The sequence below is a fragment of the Danio rerio genome, chromosome 13, assembly GCF_052040795.2.
Source record: "Danio rerio strain M-AB ecotype USA chromosome 13, GRCz13ab, whole genome shotgun sequence".
NCBI lineage: Eukaryota > Metazoa > Chordata > Actinopteri > Cypriniformes > Danionidae > Danio > Danio rerio.
In genome coordinates, this window is record NC_141033.1 from 9,334,209 (window position 1) to 9,347,673 (window position 13,465).

Here is a 13,465-nt window from a genome sequence, read left to right on the forward strand (position 1 = left end):
AGCACACTGGATGAAGGAGGTTCTTGAGGAAGTGAAATCCAGTGACCCCTCCTCAAAACTGTGTGCAACTCGCCGAAGTGCAGGAATACCCTTCTATATTCAGGTAAGTATTAAAAGTAAACAATATTAGCAACAATTGCTGAAAAACTAACTTAAAAGTAGCCAAACAATCATCTTAATTTATTATTATTAATTAAAAATCTGTCATCCTGTTTCAGAACTTTTAGTTTATAACAACAGGCTGTTTAATATCACATAGTAATGAGCCACAATATAGGTTTTGTATATATGTATATATACACGTATATCATTCATTGGGATAATTAGGTGAATAAGTGCATATTATAAGACAATGAATAGGGTTATTTGACCTTGTATGCATATCAGCCTGTTTGGGCCCCATAAAACGTTCCCCATAAAAGAGGTTCTTAAAAAAACACAAATACAATAATTAATAATAATAATTACAATAATAATAGTAATAATAATATCCATAATGTGTCATCACTATTTATTTTCCCTCATATGCCTTGTTAAATGTGGGAACTTGCAGTTAAAATTTAATTGTATGTGATAACTGTTATAACGTCTCTTTTGTGAAGGCCTTGCTGTCCTCTGAACCCAAGTCTAGCTGTGGACTCCTAAAGATGACCATGAGATCTCTGATGGCACTGGCCATGCCTTGTAATAATGAAACTTCTGACAGTAGCAGTGTGCCACAGGTGAACACACATACAAAAAACTATGAATAGAATCAGGCATGTTTTAGAATTCTTATTTTAAATTGTTGTTATTCTGCATAAACAGGTCCATGCTCTGAACATCCTGAGGGCTTTGTTTAGGGATACACGTTTGGGGGAGAACATTGTCCCATTTGTGTCAGAGGGCATGCAAGCAGCTATCCTGGGTTATTCTTCTCCTGTATGGGCTGTGAGTACAGCTGTTTCCCAATATGTGTTTTTGTCTGTTCTTGTAAAATATTAGCATTGTAGTATTATTTTGAGTGTATCACAACTATTACCGCACCCAAATTATGATCTCTAAATTTTTAACTAAAGATGAGGACTAATCTAAAAATCCATGAAGGGTTAGACAGTGTTCTGGGTTTTTGCATGTGAGGTTTTTGGGTCCGATAAGCAAGAGCTCAGTTTTATCTGAATTTAGTAATAAGAAGTATTTAGTCATCCAATATTTAATAAAAAGCTATACAACATTAGTTTATTGAATTCATACGAATTTTCAAGTTGAGAGGGCATATACAGTTATGTATCATCTACATAACAGTGGACACCATTTTTTTTTTGTTAAAGAGATCACTTATCAGTAGCATATGTAAGGTAAAAGAGTAATGGACTAAAAACCCAGCCTTGTGATACCCCACAGTGTACTTTTGATCGGTATGATGCCTCTTTATTAACTTATGTTAATTGATAACGTTCATATAGATAAAAGCTGAATCAAGCTTTTAATAACACTAAGAGAGAAATGCAACCGCGGTCGGATGAAAGGAGCAGGTCATTTGTAACTCTTAGGAGTGCTGTTTCTGTGCTGAGAAATGAAAAAGTCCAGATTGTAATTTCTCACAAATATTGTTTTTCTGTAGGGAGGAACATACTTGAGTAGATCATTTATGTAGATGTGTGTGTGTGTGTGTGTGTGTGTGTGTGTGTGTGTCTGTGAAATATACAATTAAAAAACATTTACACACACACACACACACATATATATATATATATATATATATATATATATATATTTTTTTTTTTTTTTTTTTATTACACCTTATCTTATCTCTTAATTAGATTAAAGCTAATAATTGATTACTGATGTTCATGTAAACGTAGTCAGTGACATCAGTTTCTCCATTCTGTCCTCTTTCTAGGTGAGGAACTCCTCAACTCTTCTGTTCAGCACTCTGATTACACGGATTTTTGGTGTGAAGAAAGATAAAGATGAGCACTCCAAAAAGAACAGGTGTGACTTGAATTGTTCTATGTACCACACACAACTGCATTATTAACAAACAACACGTGAATCCAAATTCAGTAAGCTATTATTTTTATTCAAAATAAAAATTGTCAAAAATAGGAAATTCAAATTTTTTGTTAATCCGGACATGTTAATATTGCTCAGTTACTCAACTATAGATTCATTTGGTTGAATGAACATAAACATGAATGTACAGTTGTGGCCAAAATTTTCAGTTTTCACAAAACTGCTGCTAAACTGCTTTTAGATCTTTGTTTCAGTTGTTTCTGTGATGTACTTAAATATAATTACAAGCACTTCATGCGTTTTAAAGGCTTTTATCGACAAATACATTGCATTTATGCAAAGAGTCAGTATTTGCAGTGTTGGCCCTTCTTTTTTAGGACCTCTGCAATTCGACTGGGCATACTCTCAATCAACTTCTGGGCCAAATCCTGACTCATAGCAGCTCATTCTTTCATAATCACTTCTTGGAGATGGTCAGAATTAGGCCCCGTTTACACTAGTGCGTTTTAGTTTTAAAACGGCGTTTTAGATCAAAAACGATCTGCGTTCACACTAGCGTTTTACCTAGCGTCTCTGAACATATCTCGGTCCACACTACGCCACCAAAAACGTATTTCACATGACTATTCGCGCACTCTGGGCATTTGCGTTCTAGTATAAACAGAAAGCATGCTTCTCGCTCTGCATTTGGTTATTGTTAGTCAACAAACGCCGGTTTAACATTAAACGCGATGACAAAGAATGCAAGAGAGAGGTATTTTGCAAGAGAGAGGAAGTTGTTATTAAACGTAACAAATTAATAACTGCACAATGGCGCCTAAAACAGACAATAGTGCAAACAACGCTCCCATTTCTGTGCCCATGTTGTTGTTTACGGTACTGTTTTCCGGTAGCGTTAAAGCCATGTGTTATATTCATGTGGTAGAGGCTTGACGAATAAGGGAAGGATACGCAATGACACTAAAGCCCCAATCAGGTAGCGAATCGCAGCAGTCCCGCCTCCGTTTTCAGATGTCTCGGTTTTTCCTCATCCACACTAAGACAGAGCAGCAGCGTTTCAAAATGAAAACGACCTCTCCAGCGTTTTCAAAAAGCTCCGTTTTCGAAACTCGAGAACTCCGGCGTAGTGTGGACGGATGGCGTAATCGTAGAAAAACGTATGCGTTTTAAAACGAAAACGCATTAGTGTAAACGGGGCCTTAGTGGGTTTTTGTTTGTCCACCTGCCTCTTAATAATTGACCACAAGTTCTCAATGGGATTAAGATTCTGGGGAGTTTGTTTTTGCTGTTGTTGGATTGTTGGAAGAAGATGCTGTTAGAGGGTATTTTGGTACCATTCTTTATTAATTGCTGTGTTTTGGGCAAAATTGTGAGTGAGCCCACTACCTTGGATGAGAAGCAACCCCACACATGAATGGTCTCAGGATGCTTTACTGTTGACATGACACACGACTGATTGTAGCGCTCACCTTTTCTTCTCCGGACAAGTTTTTTTCCAGATTCACAAGCCACAGCCATATCACCCTGCAGCCCAAGACCGGTTACTCACTGAAGCTAAGCAGGGCTGAGCCTGGTCAGTACCTGGATGGGAGACCACTAGGGAACACTAGGTTGCTGTTGGAAGTGGTGTTAGTGAGGCCAGCAGGGGGCGCTCAACCTGTGGTCTATGTGAGTCCTAATGCCCCAGTGAAAGTGAAAGGGACACTACACTGTCAATGGGCGCCGTCTTTCGGATGAGACGTTAAACCGAGGTCCTGACTCTCTGTGGTCATTAAAAATCCCATGGCACTTCTCGTGAAAGAGCAGGGGTGTAACCCCGGTGTCCTGGCCAAAGTACCTCTATCGGCCCATACGATCATGGCCTCCCAATCATCCCCTTCCACTGAATTGGCTCTATCACTGTCTCTCTACTCCACCAATAGCTGGTGTGTGGTGAGCGCACTGGCGCCATTGTCCTGTGGCTGCCGTCGCATCATCCAAGTGGATGCTGCACACTGGTGGTGGTGTGGAGAGACCCCCCCTCATGATTGTGAAGCGCTTTGGGTGTGTGGCCATACACAATAAATGCGCTATATAAATACACACATTACATTACATTACATTACAGATTCCCCAAACAAACGGAAAAGGGGCTTCATTGAAGAAATTGACTTTACCCCAGTCCTCAGAAGTCCATTCTCATTGCTTTTTGCAGAAGATCAATCTGTCACAGATGTTTGTTTGTTTTTTTTCGGAGAGAAGTGGCTTCTTTTCTGTCCTTCTTGACATTAGGCCATCTTCCAAAAGTCTTTGCCTCACTGTACAAGCAGATGCGCTCACACCTGCCTGCTGCCATTCCTGTGCAAGCTCTGCACTGGTGTCACTCTGATCCCGCAGCTGAATCCTCTTTAGGAGACGATCATGGCGCTTGCTGAACTTTCTTGGACACCCTGAAGCCTTCTTAACATTAGGTGCAATCTTAATAGCCACAATATCCTTGCCTGTGAAGCCATTTTAATGCAACGCAATGATGGCTGCACATGTTTCTTTGCAGATCACCGTGGTTACCAAAGGATGAACAATGATTTCAAGCATCACCCTCCTTTTAACATCAAGTCTGCCATTCTAACTCAATCAGCCTGACATAACGATCGGCAATCTCCATCCTTGTGCTTACAACATTCTCACCAGAGTTAACAAGACGATTACTGAAATGATCTCAGCAGGTCCTTTAATGACAGCAGTGAAATGCAGTGGAAAGTTTTTTTCTGGATTAAGTTAATTTTCATGGCAAAGAAGGACTATGCAATTCATCTGATCACTCTTCATAACATTCTGGAGTATATGCAAATTGCTATTATAAAAACTTAAGCTGCAACTTTTCCAATTTACAATATTTATGTAATGGCCACGACTGCACGGCTGCATCTTGCAGAACCAGCAAAATGTTAATTTTAAAAGGGATTATACCAAATGCCTTTTTGTGCCTATGTAAGTTTTTTCACATAAAATATATTTACATATAGTCAGCCAGTGAAAATAATCATTGACTTTATAAATGTGACCACATTAATGTACTTGCTGTACACTTGTTTCTTAATACTGTGTTGTTATTTTAATTAATGTGAAATAACAACCAGGAACATGTTTTGTTGTAATATTTAAATGGCATATGTTAAACTGTAATATAAAAACTTGAGTATTTATATTATTTGTGTGGAATAATTTATGACAGGTTGTGAACTTGAGTGCAACCATTGTGCAACTTTTACATTGATAAAACATCGTTCCTGAGTTTTTATTATTGCCATTTTTTTGTAATCTCTTTTGACACAATTTGCATCGTATAAAGTGCTATAGAATAAAAATAACTTGACATGACTTCTAAAATTAAATGCAGTCATGCAGATGTCTTTTCTCTGTTAATTGTGCCGTTCTACACACTATAGCCTGAATCTCTTTCTGCTCTTAACAGGATGACTGGCCGAGAATTTTTCACTCGTTTTCCTGCTCTTTATCCTTTCCTCCTGAGTCAGCTGCAGGAAGCTACAATTTCTGTTAACAGGTGAGAATTGCCTCCTATAAAATTATTGAATCTTACAATATCTGTGTGCATGAGTGTGTGTTTCTGTGTGATTCATGAAAGATGCTGTTAAAGTTGAATGAAATAGCCATCCCTTAATTCAGTGGTCACCAAACTTATTCCTGGAGGGCCAGTGTCCTGCAGATTTTAGCTCCAGTCCCTTCTCAAACACACCTGAACAAGCTAATCAAGCTCTTACTTGGTAAACTTGAAACATCCAGGCAGGTGTGTTGAAGCAAGTTGGAGCTAAACCCTGCAGGGACACCGGCCCTCCAGGACCGAGATTGGTGACCCCTGCCTTAATTGAACCCAGTTCAGCTCACCCCTCCACTTATTACTCTGAAGCCCTTATTTAAGATGAAGTACCTCAGGCCTCTTTAGTTCTGTTAAGCGTTCTTGACCACACTGATGGACTGATTCCTAGCAGAGATGCCTCCTTAATGCAATTTACTGTTTGAAGTATTTGCCATTTTGGATCGAGACCACAGTCTTTAGGAACTGTGAGAACATGATCTCTTTTCACTCTTACTTAATTTCTCAATAGACTGAAGTTTTCAAATAGTGCCAACATTGTGCAAGAGGCCCATATTATCTTAATATTTATTAAATTCTTTCAATGTTTTCAGTCTAGCTTTCTCGTAGCAAAGAGTAGTCTGACTTCTTTTCATGGCGTTGTTCTTTTGACCCACATGACAATCCAGTCAGAGTCTGCAATGCTTTTATTTTATCCTTCCAATCATTTTTAAAAATGAAAGAGTAGAGCGTGTGAGAGGTTGCAAAATTATCATTCTCATCTTGAATCACCCTTTAAAAATCAAAGGAACATGATGGAAAATCAATGTGGGAGTTCACTAGTTAACATGTTAGAGAAATGTTCCTGTTAAAGTGTAATCCAAAAAGCTTATTTTAGCAAAGTTCACTGGAACATACCTGTAACGAGAGGGTGTCAGATGCTGAGGTCAACACTACAAAAGTCTTAAGAACACAAAACATTCCCTAACCCAGGGGTTCCCAAACTTTTCAGGCCGCGACCCCCAAAATGACAATGCCAGTGACTCGCGACCCCCAATATCCTCTGAGGTGGTTATAAATACAGAAACCTTGCATGCAATGGCGCACACACACCAATGGACCCAAGTCTATTCTTCTTTTAATTTTTTAAATGTATGAGAGCTGTAAATGGGCCACAAAGTTTAACCAGGTGCTATGAAATCTGCTGCATCTGACACTATTACTGTGTCTTTAATACAATGTAATTACCCCAGGGGTTGCAATCCAATAAAAGTAGTCACTATAAGCTACTATAGTAACTATATATGGTATATACAAATATTTTTCTCTTCAGTAGGTAATGGATAAAATATGGTAATTCTTATGGTTTAATAAAAATAATTAGATTTTTGGAAATCACCAGGCGACCCCCCCCTTCATTGTCCCGCGAACCCTCGGGGGGGTCCCGACCCCCACTTTGAGAACCATTGCCCTAACCCAATCCATTGCCAGGGACCGACATCCCAGTGCCCTTTTCTGTTGTGGCAAATTAATCATTTCCTCTGAAATCCCACACACATCTATATACAGTCGAAGTCAGAATTATTAACCCCCTGAATTATTAGCCCTTTTGTTTATTTTTTCCCTCAATTTCTGTTCTGCGTCAATTTGCCTCAACGTCATAACAATGGTTTTTGTCCAGGTCAGATTATGTCAGATTGTTGTCGTTCGTTGGAAAATCCTTTCACACTGCAACAAACACCAATTAAGCATGTTCAGTCAGGTGAAAACAAACTCAGACAAAAGGCAACAGACACCAACTGGGGTTTCATACTGAGCCAACTACCTCCAGACTTGTATGTTGGTATTTGTTGGCGTTTGTCTGTGGTGTGGTGTGAATTGGCCTTAATTCAGCTTAGGCAAATTAATGAAATGACACTGCTTTTAGGAATTTGTGTTGCTTATGTTAGTGAAGTTAACAAAGTAAACTTTTTATTAAGCTAGTCAGTGACATTTACATTTACTTAGAAATTTGACACTTGGAAATAAATTCAATATGAAGGGTAAGTAAATGCAATGTACTTATCTTCCTCTTTTTCAGTGATTCAGGGCAAGTCAAGCTGCACCCAAGTCTTTTCTTGTTGTTGGTTGTTTTGGGTCGTCTTTACCCATCTCCAATGGATGGTTCATCATCGCCCCTAGGCTTAGCTCCATTTATCCCTCTAATAATCAGGCAAGTATTGATCATCACGAGTGACCATTTAAATAACACTAATAAATACATTCCAGATACATCAGGATGACTTGATTCAGCTGAAACTTTTCTTCTCACAGATCTATCTGGTCTCCCATTCCATCATATGTGCTGTTCTATAAAAACTGTTATTAAATTAATAATATAATAATAATTGTAATTTATTGCACATTAATATTGGCAGAGAAATTTACCCCAAAATATATATTTAAAAAAACTACTTGCAAATTCAAACAAACTTTAAATGAAGCTAGACTTTGTAACTTAAAAGAAAACGCTCTGCTCAATTTAAACTTTTTAAAATGATATGCATACACATTTACAGATTCAAAGCTCCTGAATTCTTTACTTTGCACATTTTTCGTTGCACTTATTCTTAAGTAAGTGAACAGTGAGATGCAAATAGACCACTAAAACTCACTTTAAACTGAACATGACCCATACACATTCATATGTGTCACTTTAACCACCTAATTTCCTGCCCGCATCTCATTCTAATTTTCCAAGTTGCTAGTTACAAAACGCGTGCAAAGTGCTGCTAATTAATCACTGGCAGTTGTGGTGTTCTCAGAGCCCGATGGCTCGGGTGTTACACACTAGAGATGTCCGGATCAGCTGAAAAGTCACCCGAATCCTCGGCTTCAAACTAATCATCTACCAGCCCGCATGTACAATTTTATCTTATCTTATATATATATATATATATATATATATATATATATATATATATATATTAGGGATGTAACGGTATTGTAAATACCGTCATACCGCAATATTAAATTTTTTCGATATTACCGAAGTCGCATGACTCGGTAAAACTATAGGTCTTCTGAGAAAATTTGCTCAGGCGAATGAAGCGAACGGGAGCTAGCTGAAACTTCATTTCCCATCAGCCCCGGCGTGGCCATAATCCTTTGCGGTCTGTTGTCGCTACAGATCCAGTAATGCGGAAATGGAGTGTGCTGCTAGTAGCGGAGATGAAAAAAAGATGGAAATGATCGAACCTAAAGCGGGTGTTGTCGCCGCGCGCGTGCTGAATAGCGGTGCTGTCGCGCGCGTTCTGATCAGCTGTGTTGTGGCGCGCGTATTGTAAAGCGCCGAGGGGGGGTTGAGCGCGCATACTCGAGAGGTGTTGTCGCGCGCCTACTGAAGGGCTGGACTGGACGGAGGTTGTGTCGCGTCGCGGGGGCACTTTTGATCGTTTTGGAAGGGCATTTTCTATCCAAGACTAAAAAGGGCATGTGCACTGCACAGGTTGAGCCCTATGTGTGCACGTGCCTGCAAATTGGGGAATACGACTAATAACAGTCATGGGGACTGCAGAAACACAGCACACTGTTCAGATTGATGCAGACATTGACTTGTACCGCAAAGAGACCTCTATCTCACTCATGGTTTGTCTTCTCAAGTGGGGGAAAGACAATGCACAACGTTACCCACTGCTGTCAACATGAACCAAGTCATATCTCTCCTGTCCCAGAAACCTCAGTCCCAAATGAGAGGGTTTTTTTCTGTTGCAGGGGACATTGTAAATACCCAGAGATCCCAGCTTTTACCAGATTATAGTTATATGATAATTTTCCTTTAAACCCATCTCTATCTAAGTGAGTGATTAAATGTTAAATGTGATGAGTTTTCAACAATACTAAATTGAAACTTTATTTTTTTACATGGTTTAATAATTTTTTGTTATTAAAATTGAAGTTCCTGTTTCAAAGCTAACAGATAGATGGCTAATTTGTATGTCATTGACACTTTTGGCACTTTTTTGGAGTATTTTCAAAAGTTTTTTTTTCCTGTAAATGATTCAATAAATACCGTACCGTGACATTCATACCGAGGTATTACCGTACCGTGAAATTCTGATACCGTTACATCCCTATATATATATATATATATATATATATATATATATATATATATATATATATATATATATATATATATATATATATATATATATAGGAGAGAAGATTTCTTCAAATTTCCAAACATAATAGTTTTAATAACTCATTTCTAATAACTGATTTATTTTATCTTTGCCATGATGACAGTAAATAATATTTTAGTAGATATTTTTCATGACACTTCTATACAGCTTAAAGTGGCATTTAAACGCTTAACTAGGTTAATTAGGTTAACTAGGCAGGTTAGGGTAATTAGGCAAGTTATTGTATAATGATGGCTTGTCCTGTAGACTATCGAACAAATATAGCTTAAAGGGGCTAATAATTTTGACCTTAAAATGGATTAAAAAAAATGATAAACTGTTCTTATTCTAGCAAAACAAAACAAACAGAGACTTTGTCCAGAAGAAAAAATATTATCAGACATACTATGAAAATTTCCTTGCTCTGTTGGATATCATTTGGGAAATATTTAAAAAAAGAAACAAAATTTCAAAAGAAGGGCTAATAATTCTGACTTCAACTGTGTGTGTATCTATATATACATATATATATATATATATATATATATATATATATATATATATATATATATATATATATATATATATATATTATACAATTTTATTTTTGGAGGCAGTTTTACATTTGAACAATTTATTAATTTATTTTAAAAATATTGTTACATGTGTATTTGTTTATTATTGTTTAAAATTAATGTTTAAAAAAGTTATCGTTGTAATAATATTGTTACTTGTTATTCACAAGAACTGTTTTAGAAATAAAAATATGTACCATGCATGTACAGTACAGAGTAAAGTTTCATGAGTGACTGAAATATAATTGGGAACAATATTGTTTATACTTTATATAATTTGTTTGTACTGTGGTTTTCTTTTAGTTGTGGTCGTTCTGCAGTGTATCGTACACGTGAAATGTCAGCGAGAGCCCTGGTTCCATTTGTTCTGGTGACCCAAGTTCCCATCACCATTCAAACACTACTAGAGGAGCTGCCCCAAGAACTTGGATCAGAAATACAACAAAACCACATTCACGGAACACTGCTTCAGGTGTGTAAATCCTCTCCATCCACATTAACAATAAATTGTTACAACATACATAAGTCCATCTAGAAGTGTATAAAGTTTTTGCAGAACTTTTGCAGAATTAATCACTATAATCTTATATGTGAAGCTGCTATGACACAATCTACATTTTAAAAAGCGCTTTAGCAGAAATAAAGGTGAATTGAATTACATTTGTAAATCAAATGAATAGATATTGTTTGATAAAGCCGACAGATATTGTTTGTTAAAGTTGACATTTTAACCTGAAAGGGAAAGTAAATGACAAAATGACTTAAATAGCTAAACAAAGGCGTAAGATGTTCAAATGTTGACATTAAAGCAGGTTTCTAGACAATAGTTTTGTTGCTGATCATGTCCATCCCTTTTTGAGCACAGTGACATCAAAATGGCAGTTTTTTTACAATGTCATTCAGCCATAATATATAATACTTAACTTGTATTTTACTTTACTTATGCGGGTAAGAAAATGAACTGTAGGAACCACCTGAAAGCGGACAGGTGTGAGCCAAGAAACAAACAGCAAGGTTTTTTTCATAAATACTATACGCTAACTGATTTTATATATTTTTTCTCACTTTTAATTACTGTCTTTGTCACAGGTGCTTTCTCTGTTACATTCCTATCTATTGGACACACACAGACCCCAGTCAGGAAGTGAGCTGCACTGTGACCTCTCCAGTACCCTTTTCCCAAGGCTGTGGCTTGCAACAAGGTCCTGCACAATTCTACTTATTTCTTTGATATTCTTGCAGAATAGTGGCCAGGTTACTTCGTGATGCTGGTGGAGGAAAACGTGTCCTGAGTCCAAAACACCCCAAAGTTTGAAGATTTAATCAGCAGAGTAATATGACTACTAACTAAATAAATTGCTAAATACTCTTGACACATGAAAGTGTAAAGTCTGCAGCCCACAACCAATGTGAAAAGTTATTGCGTATCTTATTTAACAAACCGTTTCCTATGAATTTTATGTAATTTTGCTCACATGGATAATTGAATATTAATCAGATGATGTCATCACGCTGTTGTGTCGTCAGCCAATCACTACATGGCTGATGATTTTGAGGATTGATAGATCTGTCCTTTACAACACGTGCAGCGATCTCAGATGAGTTTATCCAGACATTTTATTCTGATTGCCAAAATTGTTTGAAGAACCAAATTAGCCAGAGATCAGTTATCAAGATTAACAGATCCAGGATCTGTCAAATCCTCTTAGATAATTTAAGCGAGGTACGAAGAACGAACCCTAGGTCTGCATTTTATCTTTACAGTGTTTATAAATATTTACAATAATGTCTTCTTTTGTGTAGCAAGTTTCCTTGAAACATACAGCTTATCTCTTTTACTTTCCCACCCATACACTGTTGACAGGCAGAATCCATGTTTTGTAACTCGTAGTGCGTTTCTGGATCTACTGGGCTGTCTTTGTGGTGGTCTTCCTGTTCCTGTGTCAGGTAAGCACAAAGAAAAACTGCAGCAAAGTAAACCCCAGTATCATTTGCTTGTTTCTAATTATCCAACTTTCAGTATAGTTTATATATAGCTGTTTCACTCCATGGCTCATAAGGATGTAATGAAAAAGAGGGACATCCAAGATCACCGAAATTATATAACATTAAGGAAACCGTTTTAAACAACTTTAAGCAAAAATTTGTAAATGTACTGAATTGGGTAGGCTAAATTGTCTGTAGTGTATGAGTGTGAATGAGTGTGTATGGATGTTTCCCAGAGATGGGTTGCAGCTGGAAGGGCATCCTCTGCGTAAAACATGTGTTGGATAAGTTGGCGGTTCATTCTGCTGTGGCGACCCCGGATCAATAAAGCGACTAAGCTGAAAAGAAAATGAATAATTGAACGTAAATGTACTGTAGCAGTCAGGAATCAGTGGTGTTTCAGATTTAGGTGTCTGCATGTAATGTAGTGTAGCAATGTTGAATGTACAAATAAATAAATATAAAAAATAAAACATCCAGCCCAGGGCAGCAGCCTCCTTCAAAATGTCAGCCATAAGAGTTTTAAAGGGTCAAGAGAAGTCAATGACAGATGTTTCCTCTAGCAATTAGATTAAAGTGGAGCCAACGCTTGTGGTCCGAATTTATATAAAACACTTTTTCCTGAATGTTTTTTTAATGCATATATAATGTATACTTTTTTTTAACTTACTTTGACTATCAGAGAGCAAAAACTACATTTTTCCCATTTTAGACAGTTAAAAATAGTGTTTGGGACATTTCATATACTGCAAAACAATTATGGGATGACACTGTATGTCTGTAACAGAATATAAAACATTCAAAGTATTTTAAAAAGTCACTAAAGAGCTAAAATGTGCTGTCCCAGGAGGTTAAAGCTTTAGTTGGTAAATAACCACAGTATATATCAAATTTGTTGGAGCACTGTTTAAATACTTACAATACCAGATCATCAGATATACTCTTACTTAAGATGTCATTTTTTCACACAAGGTTGATCTGCATTCTCTAAGTATGATCTATATGTATGGAATGAGCTTTAACATATACTACATATGAAATCTTTACCATCTATAACTATATTTAAAAAATATTTTAAAGACTGTCAATTTAAAACACTGCACATGTTTTAACAATTAATTGTTGCCTGTCTTGACCAGGACTATCTGTTAGAAGAGATGTTGTATCTTTAT

At 37.0% G+C, this 13,465-nt stretch overlaps 1 protein-coding gene across 1 annotated transcript in view; it reads right to left on the reverse strand.

The window, feature by feature from the left end:
- Positions 1-2,957: 2,957 nt before the first annotated feature.
- The window catches only part of bbof1b (basal body orientation factor 1b), a 182,637-nt gene continuing 172,129 nt past the window's right edge, over positions 2,958-13,465 (reverse strand). The window contains exon 11 of the transcript XR_015504879.1: positions 2,958-3,193. The gene's annotated coding sequence lies outside the window, so the exon portion shown is untranslated. The remainder of the gene's footprint in view (positions 3,194-13,465) is intronic.